Source organism: Microtus oregoni, unplaced genomic scaffold (assembly GCF_018167655.1).
Source record: "Microtus oregoni isolate MIOR12 unplaced genomic scaffold, Mior012 000072F_ref0000427, whole genome shotgun sequence".
NCBI classification, from domain to species: Eukaryota; Metazoa; Chordata; class Mammalia; order Rodentia; family Cricetidae; genus Microtus; species Microtus oregoni.
This window is the reverse complement of record NW_024543979.1, coordinates 7,458,384-7,485,541: the sequence shown is the minus strand read 5'-3', so window position 1 is coordinate 7,485,541 and position 27,158 is coordinate 7,458,384. Positions and strand designations below refer to the sequence as shown.

The following is a 27,158-nucleotide window of genomic DNA, read 5'->3' as shown; positions in this document are numbered from 1 at the left end:
TTGACTTCGGGCGCCTTTGTCAGCTCCCTGAGGAGTGAGCTGGAAAAAAGGGCAAAGAGCGAATCAGGTCACCTGCTTGTCCCCGTAAGTGTGTCAGTAGGTCGAGGGCAGCGAAGTCTTGGTCTCCGATCTTTATTTTCTGAATATAATCTTTTTTTCTAGATGACTAGTTCAAATTACATTTTTAATATGGTTTAAATAGACGTTTTCCTGATTATATTAATAACACATATGCATTACTAAAAATTAGGAAGATGAATAAAAAGAAAACATTAAAGGGCACATAATCCTGCTACCGGGAGACACATGCTATTAACATTTTGATTATTTCATATTTTAATTTGAGGTTGCTTTTCTCCAGATTCTCTGAGAGCATTTTAAAATGAATATGTAAATTCATAGTTAAAAGTTTATTATATACATATTTGTATGTGTGTGGTTTTATGTCTTTTTCTCCAGTGAAGTTACAGTGTAGTTTTCCACAATATTAAGTATTCTTTGAAATAACATTTCCATGGCTCTTTACCATTTCGTCATTTGTCTTGTCAGAATCTCTGTAATTGGACCTCTGAGCTCTGCATCTGCACAAACAATGCTGCTATAAATAGCAAGGGGCGTCAATCTTGGAGCAACTGACGGCTTTCTTGGGACGGTGTTTCAAGAGGTAGGGTGTTGTCTAAGTTAAAGTGTGTGATCCTTAACAGGAGCCTTATCGACCCGGGTGAACGGTACTTCTCAGGAGCTCTCTGTGCCGCTGCGGGGACAGGAGCAACCTGAGGATGTCCTGACCTCAATTGAGGATTTGGGCTAAATTACTCTTTCTCATGGAGCTTTTCCTTATAACATTTATAGAACTAGGCTTTGAGGGCCCAGAATGGATTAGATTTCTTTTTTAAGCCTCTAGATGTAACCTTTTAAAACCCATTCCCACAGGACTATAAACTAAAAAGCCGTTGACACCACAGACTGACGGACTATAGCCAGGCTGGTCTGGACCTCACTACGTGTCCCAGGCTGACCCTGAACTCCTCCTCCCAAGGGCTGGGACTGAGGTGTGCACCACCACTCTCTCTTTTAAGATTTATTGTATTTTTAATCGTGTGTGTGCACGTGCGTATGTGAGGGTGTGTGCACGTGCGTGTGTGAGGGTGTGTGCACGTGCGTGTGTGAGGGTGTTTGATTTTTATTTATTAAAATAAATAATAAAATAAAAAAATAATCAAGCCTATTTGATTATTATTTATTAAAATAATAATAACAATAATAGCAACCATAATAATTTCTTTTGTGTGTCATAAATGTTATAAAGGGTCTGGGGACTGGGAAGATGGTTCAGTGGTAAAGAATCTGCTTCAGAAGACCGAGGTTTGCTTTTCAGGGCTCGGGTTAGGCAGCTTACAACCAAGGGCAGCTGTCCCTGTATCTACACACCACACCCTCACACATGTAGGCCGCATGCACACACCCTCACACACGCACGTGCACACACCCTCACACACGCACGTGCACACACCCTCACACACGCACGTGCACACACCCTCACACACGCACGTGCATACACACACACACGCATGTGCACACACCCTCACACACGCACGTGCACACACCCTCACACACGCACGTGCACACACCCTCACACATGTGCATACACACACACACACGCACGTGCACACACACGATTAAAAATACAATAAATCTTAAAAGAGAGAGTGGTGGTGCACACCTCAGTCCCAGCCCTTGGGAGGAGGAATTCAGGGTCAGCCTGGGACACGTAGTGAGTTCCAGACCAGCCTGGCTATAGTCCGTCAGTCTGTGGTGTCAACGGCTTTTTAGTTTATAGTCCTGTGGGAATGGGTTTTAAAAGGTTACATCTAGAGGCTTAAAAAAGAAATCTAATCCATTCTGGGCCCTCAAAGCCTAATCAAAATAAACAAAGCTAGGTGGTGATAGCACAGGCCTTTCATCCCAGCACTCGGGAGGCAGAGGCAGCAAATCTCTGTGAGTTCGAGGCCAGCCTGGTCTACAAGAGCTAGTTCCAGGACAGGCTTCAAAGCTACAGCGAAACCCTGCCTTGAAAAAACAAAAATAGATAGATAGATAGATAGATAGATAGATAGATGATAGATAGATGATAGATAGATAGATAGATAGATAGATAGATAGATAACAGATAGACAGACAGACAGATAAATAAAATGACAACATCTGGCCAAAGTCCTTCATGCTCTGCTTCACAAAGGACCACCATCCCATGACTCAAATGGTGCAAAGAAACCCCCTCATCACACCCAGGCTGGAGTCCTCTCACCCTAAAAGATTCAATGCTCTCAATTAAACCCGTGGCTCTGATTCACGAAACTTGAAGTTTGAAGGTGATTTGTAGACATTCTCCTGTGTCTGTCACTTAAGTCCCACACAGTAGGTGGCAAACTGATATCAGGTCCTGAAAAGCAAAATGATATCATGTAGGATTTATTTTTGTTTTTGTTTTTGTTGAGACAGGGTTTCTCTGTAGCTTTGGAGCCTGTCCTGGCACTAGCTCTTGTAGACCAGGCTGGCCTCAAACTCACAGAGATCCCTCCTGCCTCTGCCTCCCGAGTGCTGGGATTAAAGGCGTGTGCCACCACCGCCTGGCTATTTTTAAATTATCTTTGATTTTTCTTAGAGTGTAATCACTTGAATAAGATACTGGGTCTCTTTGTGCTTTGGTCATCTGCTCCCCCAGCCTGTGTGTCATCCTCCAGGATGGGTCCTTCTCCCCCCAGAATAAAGTCCACCTTCTACTTTCATGGCCTTTTTTAGGTTGGCAGGAAAAGCCGTGTGTTTCGTCCTGGCCTCTTCAAACACACGGCCACTACACTCTGTCTTCTGCCCCCATCACTCCCCTCCCCCACCTCTCTGGATTCCATAGATTAGAGGAAACGTGGTTACTGTCTTTTTGAGTCTCGATTATTTCTTTCAATCTGATGATCTGCAGCACCATCCGTCTTTCTGACGATGGGCTTTTATTCTCCTTTATGGCCGAGTGCTGCTTTGAGCACGCTTGCCACGCTTTTCTCTACACATTCCCGTCTGGATGACACTTACTCTGACTGTGTAACCACATGAAGCAAGGGCTGCAGGGATCTCCGTTACATTGTGTGGTGCCTTTGTCCATGTGTCAGGAGTGGGATAGCTGATCATATGGTGATTATATTTTTAGGTTTTTGGGTTTTTTGTTTTTGAGGAACCTTCATACTGATTTCCATGGTTACAAGACTCATTTAAATATCCCTCCCCCGCTCCCACTGCTTTTGTTGTTTTCTGCCCACAGACTGTCTGAGGGAGGTGGGAAAGAATCTCAGTGAGGTTTGGGTTTTGTATTTCCCGATGGCTGAAGGTGAACACCTTTGCAAGTGTGTTTGTTATAGCCTCTTACACTTCCTCTGAGACCTGCCTCTTCGGTGCATTTGCCCATTTGCTGATCAAATTATATTTATTTGGGGGTAAAACAGTTTTTCAAACCATGGATGCCCCCTAGAGCAGAGGACTTCTGACTGTCAGCTGCTTCTCCGTAGGACCTGGATATGCAGCGGTGATTGCTTCCCTACCTCCGTCTCTGCACACCCTTGCCACTGTGACTGACAGGAAAGTTTCCATCCCCTAGCCCACCGCACTGTCTGATCCCAGGTCAGCATGACCCCCAAACTCTCCAAGTCACATGGCTCTCCCCGCTAGTCTCTGGACCCATCGTGACCCCCCAAGCTCTACAGCTCCTGTCCGCTGTGTCCTCAGAGTTACTGATGAGTGAGAAGCTCGTGATGGAGTCGCCATGACTTCTTTTTCTGTTTCTTGTGTTTCCGTGCAGATGTTTGAACATCTGTCGAGAGGAATCTCTCTTCCACGTCTGTGTCAGTCTTCTAGTGAACTTAGGTGCACGGGTTGTGTTACATGTGTGCCACCTGCATGCCCAGTGCCGGTGGCAGCCAGAAGCAGCACTGGACTTCCAGGACGTGGACTTAGAGATGTTTGCGGGCTGTCATGCAGGTGCTGGGAACTGAACATGGGCCCTCTGCAAGAGCAGAAAACGCTCTTAACGGCTGAGCCGTCTCTCCAGACCCACGACTGTCTTCTCATTGTCTTCCTTAGTTCAGGGCCACAGAGATGGCTCAGCGGTAAGAGCACCGGCTGCTCTTCCAGAGGCCTGAGTTCAGTTCCCAGCAGCCTCACAGTGGCCCACAATCACGTATAAGGGGATCTGAGGTCCTAACTGATTTAGGCATTTATTTGTGTGCTCATTTGAATCACTGGCCATTTTAAAGCTTAATGTTTTTGATCTCTGTCTGCCATTTCCTCCTCTTTGACATCTTGGGATTCAGTCATAGAAGAGCTAGAAACTCTTGACGGCGTTGGATGCCCTTTTTATTTTTTCATAATTCTTGTGTTTTCAATGCCAATATTTGCACTTCTGTAGCAACGGATCTCTCTTCCACTTTTATGTGAGAGTCTTCCCAGAGAGCAGCCTTCTCTTGGGGGCTTAATCCCCAGCAAGGTTTACAGAGAAGAAAACAAGATGTTTTAACAACAGCACAAAACAAATGCGATACAGAAATAGAGCAAAAGCTGATTAAAGACAACAGCCATAGCACCAGCAACAACAGAAAGAAGGAGCAAAGCATACAGAGAGTACATAAAAGTTTAAAACTAATGAAAGTAAAATTAAAAAGAATAACACATTAACAAAGGGGATTGGGGAAGAAAAATGATCAAAGAAGCAAGGTGTTTAGAAGAAAGAGAAAAGAAAAATGAGAAAAGAGGTGAAAGATAAAAATCTAATTAAAAATAAGAAAATAAAATTTAAAAAATTATTGGAAGGAGGGAGGGAAGCAAGGAAAGAAATGAAGTAAAGAAGGAAGTGGAAGGGAGGGGAGGAGGGAAAGAAAAGGAAGGAGCTGGGGGAGGGAGGAATTCCTTCTAGCCAAGTACTAAGCAGAATGCCTTGTCAACCCTGCTAGAGAGGACATCTGGAAAGAGAGGGCTGTTACACCTCTTTCTGGATCCTTTAACACTGCACAGTTAGGTTGGGGCAGGACAGTGGGGCACAACCTAGGCTTGAAATCCTTTCTGCTCCCACCAAGCCGGTCAGCGCTATGTACAGTTGAGTGTGTGCGCTCATGTGTGAATGTGTATACACACCCATCCTACACATGTATGCACACATACACCCACCCCACACACATACACCCACCCCACACACACCCACACACATACACACCCCACACACATACACACACTCACACACATACACACCACACACATACACACACTCACACACATACACACCCCACACACATACACACACCCACACACATACACACACCACACACATACACACACTCACACACATACACACCCCACACACATACACACACCCACACACATACACACCCCACACATATACATACACCCACACACATACACACACCAAACACATACACACACTCACACACACACCCCACACACATACACACAACCACACACATTCACCCACCCCACACCCACACACAAACCCCACACACATACACACACCCACACACATACACACCCCACACATATACATACACCCACACACATACACACACCAAACACATACACACACTCACACACATACACACCCCACACACATACACACAACCACACACATACACACACCCACACCCACACACAAACCCCACACACATACACACCCCACACACATACACACACCCACACACATACACAAACCCCACACACATACACGAACCCCACACACATACACACCCCACACACATACACACACACTCCACACACACACACATACACACACACACTCCACACCCACACACATACACACACATACAAACCCCCCACATACACACCCACACACAAACACACACCTCACATACATACAGACACCTGCACATACATGTTCACATACTCCACACCCACACCCACACACATACACACACACAAACCCCACACATACACACCCACACACAAACACACACCTCACATACATACAGACACCTGCACATACATGTTCACCCCCTCCACACACACACCTGCATTCCCTGATGGACCAGTGAAATGGGGTTGGGGAGATGGGCAGGGGCTCTTTCCAGAGACTTCTGTAATTCAATCCAGTTCCTAGAGGGAAGAGCTTTACTGGCCTCTCTGTGAAGGTCCCCAGTCTGTGCCTCCAAGGGCATTGTGGTGATTTGAAAGAAAATGGCCCCAAAGGGAGTAGCACTATTAGAAGGTGTGGCCTTGTTGGAGTAGGTGTGTTCGTGTTGGAGGGATGTGTCACTGTGGGGGCAGATTTTGAGGTCTTTTTTGCTCAAGCTTCCCTCAGTGTAACACTGAGATCACTTCCTGCTGCCTTCAAGATGTAGGACTCTCAGCTCCTTCTCCAGCACCACATCTGCCTGCTACCATATCCCACCGTGATGATAATGAACTAAATCTCTGAAACTGTAAGCGAGCCACCCCAATTAAATGCTTTTCCTTGTAAGAGTTACTGTGGGCTTGGTATCTCTTCACAGCAATAGAAACCCTAACTAAGACAGGCATGAAACATGTCCACATAGTGACATATCCCCAAATGTCTCAGAGAGTGGAGGACGCAGACAGCTGAGTTCTGCAATGGAGCAAGGTGCTATAGGAATTCCTTCATCCAGTAGTCTTTAAGTTATCCGCCCACTTGGGCGTGGCCTCTTGTGCTATAAATTCTGATGCAAAGCGTGTGATTGCCCTCTCTTGCGGCAGCTGCATTCCCTTCCGGTTCCCGGTTCATGCAGAGGACTGTGATCTGTGAGTCTACCCTTAAAGAAATAACCCTTCATTATACTCAGTTCTGAGCTAGTGTGGGATTTCTTTTTAGCGTCCGTCTTCAGCAAGACACCATGGGAGGGGAGCAAGGCTCTGGCCTTGGCTCTGGTCTCAGTAAAGCACTTATCTGTTCTTGCTCTTTATTACGGAGGACGACAGTAGCCACCCGCTCTTCTTCAGCCTTAAACCTGTCTACAGTCTTCCCAGCCTAGGAGGATGCTTCAAGAGACAAAGACTGGAGAGACAAAGACCTTAAAGTGGCAGCACCCTCCATCCTGCCTGGCTGCTCCTCAGCCGAATGTGCGCATCTATAGCTGTTGCTGTCGTTGTCACCCACTGCCACCAGACTACAGCTTCTCTATAGCTGTAGCTGTCGCTGTCACCCACTGCCACCAGACTACAGCTTCTCTATAGCTGTTGCTGCCGTTGTCACCCGCTGCCACCAGACTACAGCTTCTCTATAGCTGTTGCTGTCGTTGTCACCAGCTGCCACCAGACTACAGCTTCTGCTCCTGAGTATCTCGCACTGGTTTGGGATAGCTGAGGTGTTTTGCTTCACGGACCAAGTCCTCAGCCTTTTGCCATGCAGAGGGCCACTGTTGGGCTACCAGAGCACACACACACTAGCAATCAGTTCTGTTATTCTAGAAAGTCCTGCCTAGTACAGTACATTCCAAACAGGACCTCCTCTTCCCGGTGACCTTCTCCTGGGTCATTTCCCACTCAGCCTCCTAGGGGACCTGAGTGACAACTGTTCTGATTCTAGAGCAGTTTAGTTCTTTTCAATAGACCCCTCCAAGAGATGGCTCTTGGTCACGAGACGTGGGGATGGCTAGCTGTGCATGGATTTTTTTTCTCCAAAACTAGCTTTTAGACCCCATCACATCCCCTACTCAAGACTTGTAAGAAACAGGTTTCTTCTGTAGCTGGGACTGCCGGTCTGGGGGAGCATTGCCGGTCTGTGGGAGCACCGCTGCCAGTCTGTGGGAGCATTGCCCTTTCCAGGTTACATTGCACTTTGCCCGAGGGTTCTGCTCCAAGCACTTCCAGGTGTGGAGGGAAAACTGGAGGTGCCGATTGGTTTGGACCATTCCCTTGATTCCAGTTCAGCTCTTAAATACTGTTATTCTGAGCATTGTTTTCCCATTTTTTTTATTTTGTTATTTTGGGGCTTGCTAACTTCTTAGGTCTTAGCAAATGAATCCTCCCGGAGCTTGCTCTTGAACGCTCAGTTACGCTGTGTGAGGAATAGGATCCTGAGTTTAGAACAGTACTGCATGGACGTGCAATAGTCCATGCCCTTTCTTAACATTCTGCAAGGCTCTCAGTGTCCCCTCCCCAAGCTCGGAAAATGGCATTGCTTCTGAACCCTAACATTTCCCTTTGTCCAGGCTCCTTCTGACTCAGGTGGTCAGGCTGAGGTGACTCCTGTAGCTTTTGTTGTCTTGCTGACAGTCTCTGGAATCTACTTCCCCTGCTCTAGTTCTTTGGACCCAGTGAAGAGTTCAGGCCGAGGTGCCCTAAAGAAGCGGGGTGACAACACCCTGGGAACAGAGGTTCACCACCCATTTGCCTCTGAACCTCTGGGAGTTTGCCTGGAGTAAATCTCTGGAGTTGTAAAGTAGACAGAGGTTTGAGCACATGGATTTACTAACAGTCTCCACCAATTATGTGATTACTAGTGACGGGCACTGTGATATTCTCTCTCTCTCTCTCTCTCTCTCTCACACACACACACACACACACACACACACACACACACACACACAAAATGAACACCAAAACAACCCCCAAAACGTTTCTTTTTGTCTAGAACTCCTCCATGCGGCTCATCATTATCCCCTTCATAAAAACAAGGAAAACGAGGCACAAATAGCTAACTTCGCCAGAGCTACACAGCTGGTTCGCGTGAGCTTTTGCGCCTGCCCAGAAGCAAGCACTAGGCTAAGACAGGAAAGGAAGTGGCGGCTCCTTCTAGGGTTCGGCAAAAACCCTTCCAGTCAAATCTCTGCACAGGAAGAGAGGCCTTTGTGTCCCTATCAGAGCATAGAACCGCTATCCCGAGTCTCAGATCTTTTAAGATCATTCGGCCCATCTGGCAGAGATAAGCAGAGTCCGTCTCTCCTGACTGCCTGGCTGAGATTCCCTCACCTTCACAGACCAGACCAGCACTCAGAGCAGGCTCTCCAACCATCACCACCGCCCCCAGCAGCGCCCACGCCAGTAGCTTTAGCACAGTGAGGCTAAGCCACCTTTCAGCGTGCATACAAAGCAGACAGGCCCCTTCTCTCTTCCCTTGGACAGGCCTGCTCTTGGGCTTCCGGAGTCCTTGCCAATTAGCCAACAGGTAAGTGAAAGACAGCAAGGGTTATTATACTGGACAGGGTTTAGCAGACCCGCCTAAAGGTGTACGCCTCACGCCATCCACGTGACCAGAACTGTATCAGGCGGCCACGTGCGTCTGCAAGGGAAACTTCAGGATATTCCAGCTGCGGTCCCAGCAACAGAGCTCCTGCTTCTCTGTCCAGGCAGCCTTTCTGGGACCAGAAGTGCAGGTTCTCTCTTCCATGTCTGTTCGAAGTCGCTGCGGTTAGCTGCACTCGCAGACAAGGGGAGAGCACAGCAGGATTTCGGGGGGGGGAGGGGGGTTAAGAAACTGCGTGTTCAGGGCTTCTTGTCCAGTCAGTGCAACTGTTTGGTTTCTTTTGATTTCTCTGTCTTTTTGTTGATGAGGCAAAGGCAGCTCAAAGTGGTCAGAGGCTAAGATCAAGGCAGTAGTCTGTTTTCATGGCTACAATAAATACTTGCAAGACACATTTTAAACGCAAATGTTAAAATTTTTTATTTTTGCATTCTTTTGGGAATGTCATACATGAGTAATACATTTACATCCTCCCACCCCACTCTCCCCCAATTCCAGCTCCTCCCGAGTCTTCTCCGGCCTCTCCTTCCTAAATCGTGACCTCTTTCGTGTTGTTCTTAGGTGTTGAGGGTTCACCACTTGGGACTGGATACCCTAGAGAGGGCCTTACCCTGGAGAAGACTGAGACCTCCTCTCTCGGCAGCCATTAATGGCCCGCAGCTCTTCATCTGGGGTGCGGTCCTGGGAGACCTCCATCCACACCGTGTTGACTGGCGCACCGCCACTGTGCTTGCTGGACTTGTTTAGCAGCTGTTCTGGTTTCACCGCTGCAACTCTCTGTTGTCTGTAGAAGACACTATCTCGTGGTAGACATCCTCGTTCAAGAGCAGGATTCATTTTGGCTCGTGTCAACCCGTGCTGGCTGCTCCCTTGATTCTGGGCCTGTGCTGAGGCTACATCTCACAGCAGAAAGCTGTTGCAGACAGAACTGCCCACCTCAGTGCGGCCAGGGAGCACAGGAAGCAGACAGACAGAAGGACCAGCGACTTTCTCTAGGTACCTCTGCCAACCAAATCCTCCAGGGCCTTTCAGAACAGAGCCACAGCTGGGGACTAAGGCTTTAACACATGAGCCTGTGGGGTGTGTTTCATATTCAAACCATAACTGTCACAAAGCCAGGCTGTCTAGAGCTGAGGTCGACCAAGGTCTCTTCATCCCATACCCTACGCCGTTGGTTTCATGGCCCTCTGGCTGGCAAGATTCTGGCCAGAGCAGAAGACAAACCACAATCGGGAATAGTCATCCGAGCCTTACGTCCCTGCATACACTCCATTGTCGACCAGCTGGGGCAAAGGTCACCTCCGCTAAGTCTTTGTTTGTGAGTAGTTATCAGTGGAGGCAGCGTCTGGGTTAGGGATGGGGTGAGTGTCCAGTCCTCAGCCCTAAGACCCCACGTGGGTCAGAACTGCGCGGCCCTGCACTTGCTGCCAGAGTCTGAGTTCACACCAGCGTTGATCCTGCTAATATAGAAGGCCTTGTTTTCTCTGTGTGCTCCATCTCCTCTGGCTCTTACGCTCTCTCAGGCTCCTCTTCAGCAAGGCCCCCTGAGCCCTGAAGGGAGGGATTTGGTGAGACATCTGTTTTTACTTTTTCTCCAAGGGAGCCTCACTGGGGAAACAAATTACTCTTAGCGGTAGACTGCGTGTCCAGCAGGAGAGGCCAACAGAAAACAAACTCAGCGGCGTCTTTGGGGGTTTTGTGTCCTAATGTTGTGCTGGAACTTTCTTTGAATCTGATTTTTTTACTTTTATTTTATCTTACTTTGTTTATATACAATTTTAATTGTTTTCTCTCTTTTTACCATACAGGTCCTTTGCAGATATATTATGGCTTCCAGCTTGGTATTTTTGTGGGATCCCAGAGTGTGGGAGTGAGTAGGTTCTGCATCTGTATCTGTTCCTTGTGCCTTTTTTGAGCTCTCTCCTTTTGTTTTGTCCTATTCCAATGTGTTAGTTTTGTTCTGTCATTATAATATTACATTATATTCCCTGAGAAGCCTGTTTTGTGATGAGAGACTTAAAGGGGGTAGATCCTGATTGGAGGGGAGGTAGGGAGTGTAGCCAGGATACAGTAAATGAGGAAAACACTCTATTTTCAATAAAGGGGGGATCTCCTCTGCTGATGGTAGCTGCTGGGGTACAGACTACCCGAGACATTGCGACGGGCAGAAGGAGGCCAACATTACCGCAGCTCTTCTTTCAGCTGGAGATAGATTCTTCATGGAGATACATTTTTAGTCTCCATGTTAGAAACCAATTTTACCCGAAATGAATTATTAACTTATATTCAGTTCAATATCTTCTAAATACTTTTTAATTTGGTCAAATATCTCAAAAGGAATGCAATAGCATCTCTCTTAAACCACCGTGGCTATGGGCTAGTCTGACCATTCTTTCCATATGTCTAAATGCTTAGAATGTCCTGGGTGTGAAACACAGGATCACTTAGGGCAAATTGACTTAATTTACCAGAGCCCTGAGCTGATGCCCTTGCCTGTCCTGGAAAGGTCTAGCAAGCTGAGCTACTTCGACTGTGAACACCATGGGTCATGTGCTCATCCCACCATTAGAGAGGGGTTTAAAGAACTGTATTAAAGAAAGCAAATGGGTGTGAGAGCCAGGGCAGAAGCGAGGGAGGGGTGTTTGAGCTCTTGGATTCAAATGGAACTGTAAACAAGGGCTTGTAAAAAAGGAGGCTCCCAGCTTTCTCAGGATCTGACCCTTTTGGGGGTCTCAGTGTGCGCAGAATTTAACCACACACCCGTCCTTCCAGCACACAATGCCACTCCACTTGCCTCTAGTTCGAGCAACTAAAAGAAGTGACCATAGATTTTGAAATCATGGTGCTTTTAAGGTGGATTATACAAAGAGCAAGAAGCCAAGGCTGAGGCCTCTCCTCTGAGGTTGTTCCTGGCTCAAGACTCAGGCTGGGAGCGGGTTCCAATCTCAGAAGATTTCCTGCTGCAGAGAGAGCCTTGTTGGCACAGGCAGCAGTGTGTTAGTTTCCTGGGGACTCGTTACCTGTGTTCAGCGTGTCCAGAGAGATGAAGGGAGCTGGTGAGCACCTGTGTCATCTGCTCTCAGGGTCTGCAGCTGACTGCACACCAGGATCCCCAAGACAAGTTGTTTCCACCAGTTCCCTCAGTGGACCTAGTGAGAAGGCTCAGGAAGAACCGTGGGATTGTATCTCACCCTTCTCGGGTAGGTGAGTCAACTCTAAGTTTGGTAAGGAAGGTCGTCAGCCTGAGAGTCACCAGGAGCAGAGTCAGGTAGGTTCATAACCAATCTTCATAATGAACAAGAAGAGAATAGTGTGGGGTTTGAATGAAAATGGCCCATATAGACTCAAGTGTTTGAATGCTTGGCCCACAGGGAGTGGCATTCTTAGGAAGTGAGGCCTTGTTAGAGGAAGTGTGTCACTGTGGGGTGGCTTTGAGGTCTCCTATATTCTCAAACTACACCTGGTGTGAGATACAGACTCCTGCTGCCTGCTGATCAAAAGGTAGAACTCTCAGCTCCTTCTCCAGCACCATGTCTGCCTGCATGCCTCCATGTTTCTCGTCATGACGATAATGGGCTAAACCTTTGAAACTGTAAGCCAGCCCCAATTACATGTTTTCCTTTACAAGAGTTGCTATGGTCATGGTGTCTCTTCATAGCATTAGGAACCCTAACTAAGACAGACAGAAATCCTCATCCTAAGTTGATAGTTTGCTACTTAGGTGAACTGTGCCTTACTTTCTGCCGTGTGGCAATTCTCTGAGTGTTTCCCAACGTTCAGTGAACAACAGCTCTGCACCGTAAGGTGACTGAGAAAAAGGACGGTCCTCATCCTCAAAGAACACAGCACCCTTTGTGAGGGAACCTCAGGTCCCTCTTATTAACTGACCTTGGTAAAGGCACAAGAAAAAAGAACAGAACTTATGATGTTTTCTGGTATTAGTGGACCTTGTATTTTTCTTTTTAGACAGGGTCTTACTTGGCAGCCTTAGCTAGCCTGGAACTTCCAATAGACGCAACCACCTCCTGAGTCCTGGAATTAAAGGCGTGCACCATGACCCCAGGCTGAAGCTTTTCCCTTGTAGAAATAATTAAACTTGAATGAATGCTATAAAATGGTCTTGGTTGGTGGTTCACATGTTCCTAGGCCACTGGGAGTTCCAGAGAACCTTCCACAGGTCCTGTGAGGTCAACACTGTTCTCATGATGTATTGTCCTTTTCAGCCGGGTTGATTGGCATTTGCACGGATGCTATTATGAAAGTTCCTCTGGGTGAAGATTCTGGGGCCTCTGCACTAATCAAGGCAGGGGCACCAGCACACCCTGGCAGTCGCTGTGTTAATATCCCTCACCCTGTGCACCTGCAAGAACCCCCACATACCTGTCACTTAACTGTGCTTTTGATTAAGCAGAAGTTATTAAATCACAGCCCAAGAGCATACATCTTTTTAATATTCTGTGTGGCAAAGGGAAGCTCGCACAATGTGCGGCCACTACACACAGCAGTGTGGTAGTGGGTATGAAGAAAAACATCCGTTTGACTTCTCTTGAACTGCAAAGAGAGCTAGTGGCCTTTATGGTAGAACATTATTTCTTTTTTTTTTAATTTATTTATTTATTAAGGATTTCTGCCTCGTCCCCACAACCGCTTCCCATTTCCCTCCCCCTCCCCCGATCAAGTCCCCCTCCCTCATCTGCTCGAAGAGCAATCAGGGTTCCCTGACCTGTGGGAAGCCCAAGCATTATTTCTTTTCTTGCAAAAAACACACAAAAAAATTAAAAACCCAACAGACTATGGTTATTCAAATGATCTAGTTAGCAGAAATTTTCCTGTAAATGAATAAATTATGTTTGTCATGTAAAGGAAAATAACGGATAGCATTTGCTGCCAAAGATAAAAATTCAAGCTTCCAAACACAAATTAAAAATGTTAGAAAACCAGTGGCCACACCCAGGGCTTGACAGCGCTCAGGCACTTAAAGGTTTTATCGAGATGACACAAATTGATGACATTTTTAAGTGTTGTAGAATGAGGCATGCCAACATTTAGAAAACTGTATAACTCAATAAACTCATCGTTTCCAAACACTAACCTTGAGGTTCTAAGATCACGCACGGGTAAAGAGCCATTCAAAACCATGAAAGGGCATGATGGATTTTAATATGACAGAGTAGGAAAAGTTCGCTGTCCTGGTTTCATGCAATTAACACTCCCCACCCCCAACACCACATGGCTGTGGCTTACAAGACAAAGTTTTGTCTGGCTCCAGAGGGGCTACATGGCTTCTCTCGACTCTGCCATTTTCTTTTAAATCACCACACCAACCTTGTCCTCTATATAGGCTCCCACGAAAAGGTGTGGCCCACATTTAGGGTGGGTATTCCCACCTCAAGTGATCTTGATGTAAGCTGTGTCTTCCTACCTCAAGTGAGTCAGTTAGCTAAAAATCCCTCATAGGTGTGCCCGGTGATTTTAAGTTAATTCCAAATGTAATCAAGTTGACAACTAAGAATAGCTATCACAAACTATATTTTCTATATATAAAGCCAGATTTTTTTCATATACCACTGCAACAGAAAGGACACCGCTGACTTGAATTCAGAAAGTGATATGAAAACTAACTGTTTTCGGTTAATTCAGACATTTGGAAAATGCTGCCATTAGCTTGTTTGGGGAACGAGCGGCATTTCATAAAAAATTGATGCCAAAATTTACTGGTTTTTACTATTGATATTTTAAAATGAATTACAAACACATAACCTAAAATTCCTTGGCTTTAATTTCTGATATGAAAATATTGATTTACATAACCCACATCCATAAAACCTTTCCAGTTATCAATATTTCTTAAGGGTTTGGAAGAATCCGCTGATCCAAATATTTAAGAACTGCTGGAATTGATTATTTTGCAGTAAACTTGCTGTGTTGAATTTCAGAGGCTGAACAGGGATAGTTTTTTCCTTCTCAGGCAAAATCAGTTGCACTAAAGACAGCTGGTCCTCCATGCTGACTCAGCAGCCTTTAGGACTCCATCTTGTGGCTCTGTCATTTCAACACACTAATGCTAGGATGGCCACCAAGCTTATACGGCAAGCTGGCTCTTCTCGATGCTCATGTGTTATTTGCCACAGCTCATACAGCAGAACTGGTCACATGACTTCACCTACCTGTAAAAGGACTGGGAAATGTGAGCAAGCGTGCAAAGATTTAGAGAGCAGTGCATGGATCTAACTGGTCCATGCAGAGAACATGCAGTGAGAAACTAAATCTCCACAGGAATTGGGGATGGGAGCGTCTCAGATCAAGTGAGAGGAAGCCTGAGGAGTGAAACCTACGGCTGAGGAAACACAGAGGTCAGATTCTATAGTCCCGTCTCAAAAGGTTTAGTCTAGTTGGAAAGGATGGGTGATAACAGCTGTCTTTATCTTTTGAAGGACCACAGAGACTGTGGAAGAAAATGAATACAGGGGTTACAGACAATACGGGTTGTATCATAAACGTGGTCTAATTTCCATCTTTGATAATGCTACTTTTGCCAACTGGAAGTCACGTAAGAGCAGGATCAAGAAGACCCAGGAGTGTTTTATTGTTTTAACCACACTTGTATTTTATATATAGCAATATAGATTAGTCCTTAACTATTTTAGCAGAATCTGGTCACACGAGGCAACGGCACTAGTCTAGACATAAATGATAGTATTCTACAGGTTCCCTTTCTTTGAGCACACAACTAAAAGTGTTTTGGTGACCAAACTATTGGCCCCAATTTACAAATACAGTACCACTGTCTCTGAACAGCAAGATTGTTCAGCAGTTGCTATGAAATGACAGATACGATATAGAAGTTCCACCCACCCCCCTATTCATCCATCCATCTGTCCATTCATCCACCCACCCATCCATTCACCCACCCATACATCCACCCATCCATCTATCCATCCATCCATCTGTCCATTCATCTACCCACCCACCTAGCCATCCATCTATCTATCCATCTATTCACCCACCCACCCACCTATCCATCCATCCATCCACCCACCTATCCATCCATCCACCCACCCATCTATCCATCCATCCACTCACCCATCCATCAATCCATCTATCCATCCATCCACTCACCCATCCATCAATCCATCTATCCATCCATATATCTATCCATCCATCCACTCACCTACCCACCTACCCATCCATCTGTCCATCCATCCATCCACCCATCCATCTGTCCATTCACCCATCCATTCACTTACCCATCCAACCATCCATCCATCCACCCATCCATCCATCCATCCACCCATCCATCCACCCATCCATCCACCCATCCATCCATCCATCCACTCACCCATCCATCTGTCCATCCACCCATCCATCCACTTAACCATCTAACCATCCATCCATCCAGCCATCCATCCATCCACCCACCCACCCATCCGTCCATCCATTCACTCACCCATTCATCTGTCCATCCATCCATTTGTTCATTTATCCATCTGCCCATCTACCTCCTTACTCACCGATCCACTCACCCACACATACCATCCATCTTTCTATTAGTCCTCCCAGTCTTGCCTCCAGGACAAAAGCCCAGGCCTCTGTCCCTTAAGGATCACCAAATGCCTCCTCCACTGTTAGTTCATCTCCCAGAGTCATGTGTGTAAACACTCAAATATTCCAGCGTAGCACCCCCTTCCAGCTGCTTCAGTGAGGGGGGTCCCCAAATACTACTAGGAAGGCCTTGTCTGCGTTTTTAACTCCTTCTGAGTTACGTGAACTATCACAAGAATAAAAACAACCACGATTATGAGAAACCTTTGCAAGCTAGTGAAATGGCTGGGAAATCTCAGCTTTTCCAGCCTGTTCCAAAGGGAAGCAGATGGCTCTCTCAAGAGGATGAGGCAGGAGTGAGTCTCCCCATCACTGAGGGCTCCTGCCCAAGTGCCCTGTGCCCTGTGCCCTGCAGCAGCAGAGGGCCATGCTCCTCGCCCACCCTCCGGCTAGTTCACCCAGGTTTTTCTTCCTCCAGAGCAGAACAGTTTGTCACACCTGAACTAGTGCCTGGCTGCTGCTATTTAAATAGCTTCTCCAACACAACAGGTGTAGCTCAGGATCTGGCAACCAACCCCCAGCCTGCAGCAGGCTGTATGGATTTTAATTTTTTTATTTAAAGAGCTTGCCCAGCAATCTCTTCCTTCCCTTTCCTTCTTCCATTTCTATTCCTCTCCCCCACTTCCTCCTTTATCCCTCCCAGTTTGTCTCTCCTTTCTTTTCTTCCTCTCTACCTCCTTTTCTGTCCTCTTCATATGAAGCCAGAGGCTACCCTTTCCCTCAGCTGTCTTGGCCTTCCTCCTACTGGGTCTATAAGTCCCTCTTAAACAGAGTGGGACTCTGTAGTGCTGCTTCTAAGAATTCCCTCTCCTGGCTCTACCTGCCAAACAGACAGACACCTCCATTAGTCACCTCTGAATCACTCTGGCCAAAGCACCTGAGAGAAACTACTTAGGGGCAAAAAGATTTATTTCCGCTCATAGTGCTTACTGACCACTTAGCTACCCTTCTTACACCGCCCAGGCCTACTTGCCTAGGGATGGTGCTGCCCACAGTGGGCGTGGCCTCCTACATTAAGAAAACACCCCACTGACCACTCTGATGAAAGCTGTTCCTCCTTCCTCCTAGGTGTGTCAAGTTAACAACAACACTAACTATGACAGTAGTCCACTTCAGAACGATGGGCCGGCACGCTCAACAGGAAATGGCCAGAATAATATAATGCAAGAACCCACCTTTTGGTGACCTATTTTTTTCTACCTAGGCCTCACCCACTAAGGTTTCTGAAACCCTCTAAATAGTGACACCAGCTGAGAACTGAGCATCTAAAACAAGGTGCTGTGGGAGACCTTTCACACTCAAGTTGAAAACATCCTAAACAGAAGGCAGACCCTCCTGCCAGTTCAGGGTTTACATCTCTGTCCCCATTCAAACCATGGCATCAGATACCCAAGTATTCAAGGAAACACAGCTAAGGTAGCCTGCATGCAGATGGCAAAGAAAATCCTACAGGGCCGGGGTGGCCCCATTCCTAATATTCTCCTTGAAACAAGTCAGAAACATGAGACGCGAATAATGTTTCCACTTTTAGACAGCTAACCTCCCATTGTTAAATTCACGGAACCCACTAGCAGAACAGAAGGCCTGCAGACAAGAGGGAACTCATCTTCTGTTGCTGGACAGCTAAACCCAAGTCTCTCTGGCTGTGCAGTCACACAGGTACAGGAACTGGACGGGGAGCCCCTTTCTTAGACAACTGAAGGTTTTAAAATAGATATAATTCTGGGCTTTTGTTCGTTTTTGGTGCTGGGGAATCAAATCCAGGGCCTCACTAAAAATGCAATCAGCACAGAGGTACACCTTCAGCCTCAAAGATAATTTTTCATCATTTGACAAAAAAAAAAAAGGACACTCTAGCCTCAGTGTTGTCTGTTTGGTTGGCTGAGACAGGTCTCAGGTATCCCAGTGTGGCCATGAACTTCCGATCCCCTCGACTCACCTGCCCAGGACTAGGGTTACACACGTGTATCCTCACACCTGAGCACAGCGGTGTCTTCATGAATGGAGCAGGTGAAGTCACCAGATCGTCCTTTGCAGGAAGCAGCACTTGAGAACCTCACCCCCAGTATATCTAACACTGTCCACCCATCAGAGTGACCCTGGTGGACTGCAGAGAACTGAACTCACAGGGGTTAGATAATGTAGCAAGCACCACACAGCCAATAATGAAAGAGACAGAACTTAAGATGAAGTTGCAACTGTTTTGGTGGGGGAGGAGGGCATAAACAGTCACTTATCCCATTCCTAATATCGGTATTAGGTTCCTTCTTCAAGTGGTTTGATTCATTACCATCAGGTAATCTTCCTAATTGTGTGTGAGACAGAGGCGTGGTATGTGAGGCTGTCTGGAGGCCGGACGACTGTCACAGGGTTTCTCCTCCACAGGTGATGTCAGCCTTGCCTTTTGGAGACAGAGTGGGTCTGTCGCTGGGACCTGGGGTGTGTTGTTTAGGCTAAACTGGTTTGCCTTTGGGATCTGGCTATCTCTCCCTCCCCAGGGCTGAGATTAAAAGCACATATTACCATACCCAGCATTTTTACCTTGGTTGTGGGGATTAAACTGAGGTCCTCAGGTAAGCACCTCACTGACAGCTACGGCAACAGCCTCCCTCTGTCTGCGGATCAGCAGAATTTGGTTATCAAGCATGGATTTCCAAGGACTCTGAGGTCTGCTGGTTAATGAGAAATAGGTGAGATTTTTTTTTTTTTTTAGACTTGAAAAACCTGATTTATAAGTTGACAGAGCTGTGCAAAGCACCCTGGGTAAGACCGCTGCTGTGGAAGGGACACTCCACCTGCCAGCCGGAGGGTTCTACAGCAGCAAGAACTTCCACCAGGTGACAGGCACCCGATTGTGACCTCAGGCATGTTCCCACGTCACTAAGGACAGCTGAAGTTGCTTCAGCTATACATGGAAGGTTTTGGATAAAATTATCTTGAGGGTTTCTTTCTTGTTGACAAGCAAAAACTACAACCAATTATTTCATCAAGTCATTTTCTCTGCTAAATGTAGGGACCTTGCATTTCTTTTCTGAGAGCTACAGACAATCTGAGAACGGCACAAAGCTTCACCCCTTTCTATTTTTATACATTCATGTCACCCACTTCTGTTCCTAATGCTATTGATCTCCGTCTCTGCCAGTCCTCAGCAAGACAATGCTGTCCCTGATTAAGGTATGGCCCTCTGAGGAATTTTTCATTAAATTATATATCTGTACTTATGTGTAGCACAAATTCTAATTGTTCTTAATTGTTGTAGGAGCTGCGGGTTGCATTCCTGCCGCCCCAGCTCCTGGTCGCCTGGCTAGCTTATGCCCCGAAATAGCAATACACAAATTGTATTCTTTTAAACACTGCCTGGCCCATTAGTTTCAGCCTCTTAATCCATTTCTAATAATCTATGTAGCACCACGAGGTGCGCTTACCAGGAAAGATTCAGCATGTCTGACCTTGTGGCTGGCTGCATCACGTCTGCCCTGGAGAGAGCTGCACGGCATCTGAGCTCACTTCCTCTTCCTCCCAGCATTCTGTTCTGTTTACTCCGCCTATCTAAATTTTAACCTATCAGGGCCAAGGCAGTTTCTTTATTTAACCAATGACCTTCCTCCATCACTTAATAAAAACTAAGAGTCAGCTAATAGGGTGAAAGTTGAAAGGTCAGAGAAGCAGGGCGACCAGCCAATAGAGTTTGTTTCTATTTTTTTTTTAACCTCTATCAATGTCCAGACCAAAGGGGTGATCCTGTCCTCAGACTGCATCTTCAGACTGTAACTGCTTCCTCAGACTGCACTGAGCTCCTATCTCCTCTCGTCTTATCTTCCTCTCTCCACCCAGCCATATCACTCCTGTCTCCACTTCCCTAGCACTGGGATTAAAGGCATTGGATACCAAGTGCTGAGATCACCTTTATATGAGCTATGTTTCTCTTTTAGATTGGATCAGTTTTGTGTAGCCTAGGGTGGTCTTGAACCACAGAGATCCCTCTGTCTCTTTCTCTCAAGTACTGGGATTGAAGGTGTGTATTTGTATGTGTAAGAATGTTTGCCTGAACGTATGTATTATACCACAGGCATGTCTAGTACACACAGAGGTCAACAGCAGGTGTCAGATCCCCTGGAAGTGGAGTCACAGTTGACTGTGAGTCACCAAGTGGGTGCTGGGAACGTAACCCTGGTCGACTAGAAGAGCAACAAGTGAGTTACCACTTCCGGTCACATGTACGTGCATCCATGTACTACAGTGCGTGGGGAGAGCCCGGAAGACAACTTCCGGGAGTCAGTTCTTCTTCTACCTTGGGTTCTGGGGATCAGACTTGAGTAGCCAATCAGCGAGCACTCTTATATCTGTGGCCCCTCCCTCACTGGCCTCCTCTGATGCTCTGGACCAGACTTTGCATCCTGTCTGCTCCTGAGGAAGTCAGGATGAAAACTCTACAGGCCCAGAGAGCAAGGCGAGGTGCCTGGAGCCAGTGGCACAAAGACAAAAACTGTAGTGGGGAAATCCCGTGGCACTTCTTTCTGGACAGCCACACTTGCAAACGTTTTGGTCCTGACATTGCAGAACTGACCAGAAGAAATGTGATACTTTCACTCAAAACAGGGCTGGAGAGACGGCTCAGTGCTTAACAGCACTGATTGCTCTTCCAGAGGACCAGGGTTTGACTCCCAGCACCCACATGGTGGTTCACAGCCATGTAACCCCAGTTCCAGCGGGCTAATGCCTTCTTCTGACTGCTGTGGTACACAGATATCCGTGCATGCAAAAGACCCAGGTACATGAAATAAATACGTAAGAAAGAGTCCCCGTGACAGCATGAGCCCAGCCCTGCTTGGGCGGAATGCTTTCTGCTTTCCTAGAGCAAGACACCATTGTTACAAAACCTGTGTTTTCATTCCTGGCATCTTCTTACATTTGGGTTGAATGTATTTCAACTACAGCTCATTTAACTCTACACATTGAAAATCAGCTCATTTTCCTACCCAGGGCTGGGTTTGGAACGAACAAAGGCCATGTAGGCCAGACATTATTGCCACGATTGGCTTTTAGATGCCACTCACAGTAGCAAGGAGCCCAGAGAGTCCTTAGTTTTAATGTGGAGCTTGTGTGTGGCTACAGTGGAGTTCCATCCCCTCAGCCAACAGCAATGGTTATCTGTAGGGTAACCTCCTCTATCTGTGGGGTGCTAGCTACAGCGATGGAGCCTCCTCTGCCTGGGGGGTGCTGGCTATAGAGATGAAGCCTCCTCTACCTGTGGGGGTACTGGCTACAGTGATGGAGCCTCCTCTACCTGTGGGGTGCTGTCTATAGCCCTGAGTAAGGCAGGGGGATGAAACTGGAGGCAATTCACAGTGATGGGCTGACCAAGCAAAGATCTTGTCTGCATTGTCCAGACTTAGTCAAAGTGGCTCTGGCGTTTGAGTCTGGGTTGGGCTGTCCAGCTGCTGAGAGTCAGTCAGAACAGCAGTAGGAAGGAAGACACCGTGGGTCTGTCTGCATTTTCCCTCTCATCTCTGGACCTCTCTCTAGAGCACAGACTCTCCCATGGTTGAATGACAGTCCCAATACAGCTGATTCAAGATCAGGAAACATGGGTGTGTGGGGCTTCCTGGCCTCCCTGAGGGAATTCTGACAGCCTCCCCTCCCTTACTGTCACCCACTCACACACGTGAAGGCTTTGAGGAAACACACCCAGCCATGTTTTTATTCCAGTTGTGACAGGGGTCTGTCTGGCCCTCAAATCCAGATAAAACTATGGCCAAAAGTCTTCCTGGAAGGCCGTAGAGATTGCTCAATAGTTAAGAGCACCTGTTGCTCTTTCAGAGGACCTGGGTTTGGTTCTTGGCAGCCACACGGTGACTTACAACCATCTAGAACTCCAGTTCTCAGAAATCCAACACCTTCTTCTGACCTCCACGGGCACTGCGTATACATGATATACATACATCCATTCAGGCAGTCGTACACATAAAATTAAAAGAAATCTAAAAAATTTAAAAAGAAAGCCTTCTTAAATACTTCTGGGGATCCAGGGGAGATGTGGGCTGTACAGCACAGCCCTGTAAGTGTTGAGCCCCAAAGTACAGACCAGGGAGTCACCTCCAACTCCCATGATTATCTCACCACTGAGATGGAACCTGCTACAGGTAGGTCACAGCTGTTTTCTACCCTGTCCCTTGGGTGTGGACATCCTATCTACACATCAGAGTTCATAGGGATGCTGCATCATTTTAGGACCAAATGAAGGGATAGAAGGTGTCCAAGTTGTCCCGGAAATGACTATGAATGTAAAGGCCAGCTTCAGGGGAGAATGTGTTAGTCACTAAAGGGTGTTTCTTACCCAGGGCCTGTCCTCCCCTGCCTGTCTCGGTACCTTCCAAGAATTCAGTCCAGTCACACACTCCTGAGACATGAACTGAGGTTTGAATTTGCAAAAGGGTAAAACTTTAGCTCTCTCAGCTCAGCCTCTGTGATGTCAGAGTCCTCTGCCTTCTGCCTGGATCACGGGATGTCACCATCAGACCCTGTTCACTCAGACTGGTTTTCAGTGGCCAGCCCCAGCGCTGACTCTGTGGTTCTTTAGCTGGGGTCTCTAACCTGTCGGGCAGAGCCGTCTTTTGGCTCTCACACCTTCACCACGCACACGCTTGTTCCCACTTCACCCACGACACAGAAGCACGTTTCCAGTTCCTCCCCGACCAGTCCCTAAACAGGGAGGACTCCAGGAATGCTTGAAAACAATGAGTAAGTAAGTCCAGGGAAAACATAGACTACTAGTGTGGTTATTTTAGAGCCAATGAATGAAAATAACATTATAGCAAACTAAAGGGGCAAAGTAAAAATTTTAACATAGGGTAGAGTGTGTGATGTCCCTTGGGCCCAACTGAATAGATAAGCCATTTGGGAAGCAGGTCAAGAAAAAAAACGCACCCACTAACCTCTAGTTCAGTGTTTTCCCATGATGCCTTTCTCACCTTTGTTACATTAACTTTTGATTGGATTTGCAGCCTTTCAGTAATTACAACATCAGCCATTGTTTTCGGGGTTTCCCAATATGCCCTTCTCCTGTACTATGAGGCACGGGCAATAATTACCTTTTATCTGTCCAATAATTTAAATTACGTTCTCTGTTGTAAACTTCACCACACCCCTTTGAGATAACTGGAAATACCTGGAGATGTTGTGCAAACAGACCCAGGAAAGATTCCCTCAAGCTGGGCTTGGCAGAGTTCTTCTGTGTGGGGGCCACTGCTCCACGTGTAGGATGTCCCACCATTAGCTCAGTGGAACCTAGGGACACGAGGCACAATGGCCCAAGTGACTGAGGAGCCAAAGCCTACATCTAAGTAATTCTCCGAAACCCTGCACTAACTTGGGTCAAATATCTCTCCACTTGTGTTATCAAATGTTTCTGTCATTCCCTTGTGTAGACCCACGTAGTATGACCACTGTTTGCTTATGTGTGCTGACCTCTTGAAACATAGGAAGTCTGGCTTGCAAGACTTAGTACAAAAAGAAAGAAAATATTGCATTTATGATTTTGGCTTTGGTTACCAAAGATGACTCAGCAGGTTAAGTGCCTGCTGCATGAGCCTGGCGGTCTGAGTTCAGACCCCAGAACAGATGGAGGCAGGAGGATCTCTGTGAGTTCAGGAACAGCCTGGTCTACACAGTGAGTTTCAGTACAACTAAGAGAGACCCTGTCTCCAAAGAGAGAGAAAAAAAAAGAGTAAGAACCAACTCCTCACGCTGACCTCTAACCTACACACACATGCATACATACGCACACACCCTAGACCAGAAATTCAAAGTAATCCTGAGGTACGTGGCAGGTTTGGGGCCAGCCTGGGCTATGTGCAACCCAGTCTCAAATGAACAAAGAAAGACAGCCCCAAACAACAACAAATCCAAACAACAGTATTTCAAGGTGTTGCTCAAATTTAATTTCACTTTTAAAAGCTTTTTTAAATGTGGCTGCTAAGAACATGTTCTCTTACTCATGTAGGTTGCTGTCCTATTTCTCCTAGCTGGGACTGGAGAGACAATGCTCAGCCACACTTAATAGAAGACTGAAACCAAGATAAATGAGCAAATTAAAAAGACCAAGTCACTGAGAGGGTGAGAGAATCTATTTCAGAAAGAAAAGATAGTTTGTTTCAGGTGTGACTGAATGAAAATCTCCTGGGTTCATAGCTGGGGTGTTTATATAGCAAAAGGCAGAGGAGCAAGGGAAAAGCGTGCAAACTTACCAAGGGAAGCTCCTCACAGCATGAGAATCCTGGGACATGAAGACCGGAGGAACAGAGGCCTGGTGGGTACGAAACCCTGAATTCAGTCCCAGCGCCACAGTGCGGGGAGAGGGGTCAGCCAAAAGAAACAAAGAAACTTGGATATTTTCACGATTATGTTTGTGAAAGAGGTGGGCAGAGATAGAAAGTGAAACTGAACCCAGAGAACGTGAGTTTACGGCAATAAACGGGAGGAAACCAGGCAAGATCTTTTTTAACTCTCTCTGCATCCCTGTACAGTGTTCCTTGCCTTCAAGTGCGGGGAGCAGGGACCACCGCCAGGTCTTACAGCTTTCAGAGGAAGGGCAAGCATCCCTTTATGGTGTGCTTAGACAGGGAGGCAAGGGAGAGGTGAGGGTGACCTTCCTGCTCCTCTGTTTTCCAATGTCAAGCACAATGTTTCTGACAGCGTGTCATTCATAGTGCTGGTGGCTAAACCAGACAGTAACTTTCAGGGATAAACTTCTATACTTTCAGGGGAGAAAACTGCTTCCTCTTTAGAAGATTGTTAACACGTGCTGGGCAGATGGCTCAGCTGGTAGAAATTCCGGCCATCAAGCTGGAAAACTTGAGTTTGATGGAAACACACACACACACACACACACAGAGAGAGAGAGAGAGAGAGAGAGAGAGAGAGAGAGAGAGAGAGAAGAGAGAGAGAGAGAGGAGGCGGAGAGGAGAGAGAGGAGAGGAGAGGGGGGAAGAGGAGAGGAAAGGAGAGAGAGAGAGAAGAAGAAGGAGGAGGAGGAGGAGGAAGAAGAGGAGGAGGAGGAGGAGAGGAGAGAGGGGGAGAGGAGAGGAAAGGAGAGAGAGAGAGAGAGAGAGAGAGAGAGAGAGAGAGAGAGAGGAACACGCACAAGACAAATAATTTAAAAACAAAAGATTATTAACTATTGTGGGAATTCATTCAGCCAATAGCCTTTTGGTACCGGCGCATTAGGGTGTGGTCTGCGGTCCCTGTGGACTAATAAGCACAGACAGGAAGCATGCTTGCTCTCGTGGGTGGTGGTCAGAGTTCTGTCACAGCTTCCAGCACCCACAGAGGACTACGGCTCTACTTTATTGTGAGTTTTTCCCCAAATAAATACCGTTATCTTTTATTCCGGACTATCGTGGGCCTCGCTAATTACAACTACGATTACCACGGATCCAAAGCTGTTCATTTGTTTCCACTAAGACTCTTTGGAGAAATTTGCAAGGACTATGTCTGCCTTCTTTTTTGAATACCTGTGTTGTGATCTTGCACTGAGCATGCTCAGACATGTGCCTTTTCCCCACACCTGCTTTCCTATATAAGTAGGTGGGGGGGGGTGTAGAATTTACCACTAACACCGCTTGCTCTGACTTTTGAGGAGAGTACCGCCGTGGTTGTCTTGATGGCGTTGTAGACTGTCCTTTTCATGTTCTGGTTATGCTCGCCGGCCTTGCACCGGCACAGAGGAGAACCGTTGCATCCAGGACAGAAGGGGCAGTGAGCAGACTTCCTGGAAGTGCTCCTTGCCGCTCTTGAAGTGCTGGACACAAAGTGCTAAGACGGGTAGTTCTGTGTGAGTTCACTCAAGAGAAAAGACTGATGCGATGCAGGGGTTCTTGCATCTGACCAGCAAATATTTTGGTTCAAATCTAGGCATTTGTGATTTTAGACAAACACCCTCCGCTTCAGTGTACGTATTCTGCCAAACAGGTCTCCACCCTGTAGGACTGTGGCATAATAAACATGGTAGAGCTGTCTTGGCTTTAACATGACCTACTCCTGTAGTGCAATAATTCCCTCCCAACTAAAACGCTCCTCCTCGAGAATAAGGGGGACTCATGACACCCCTGAGTCTAGGAGAGTCAGAATCATGTGTTTATACAAACCCTCCTCAGGGTCACAGAAGCATTGACCTGCGGACAGATGGAGACTCTCAGTTTCTTAGTGCTGCTTTGCAGGTTGTGGAGAGGGCTCCCATGCTGGGGTGGGCTCTGATAGTATAGCTGCCTTTGAAGCCATCGATGTCCCT

The 27,158-nt window shown here is 46.9% G+C and overlaps 1 long non-coding RNA gene across 1 annotated transcript; it reads right to left on the bottom strand.

The window, feature by feature from the left end:
• On the bottom strand, window positions 1-25,201 carry LOC121440921. The gene is made up of 3 exons (XR_005973400.1): window positions 25,117-25,201; window positions 2,309-2,443; window positions 1-39 (listed from the first exon to the last, which is right to left on the bottom strand). It is a non-coding gene; the product is annotated as an uncharacterized LOC121440921 (long non-coding RNA).
• Window positions 25,202-27,158: the final 1,957 nt, after the last annotated feature.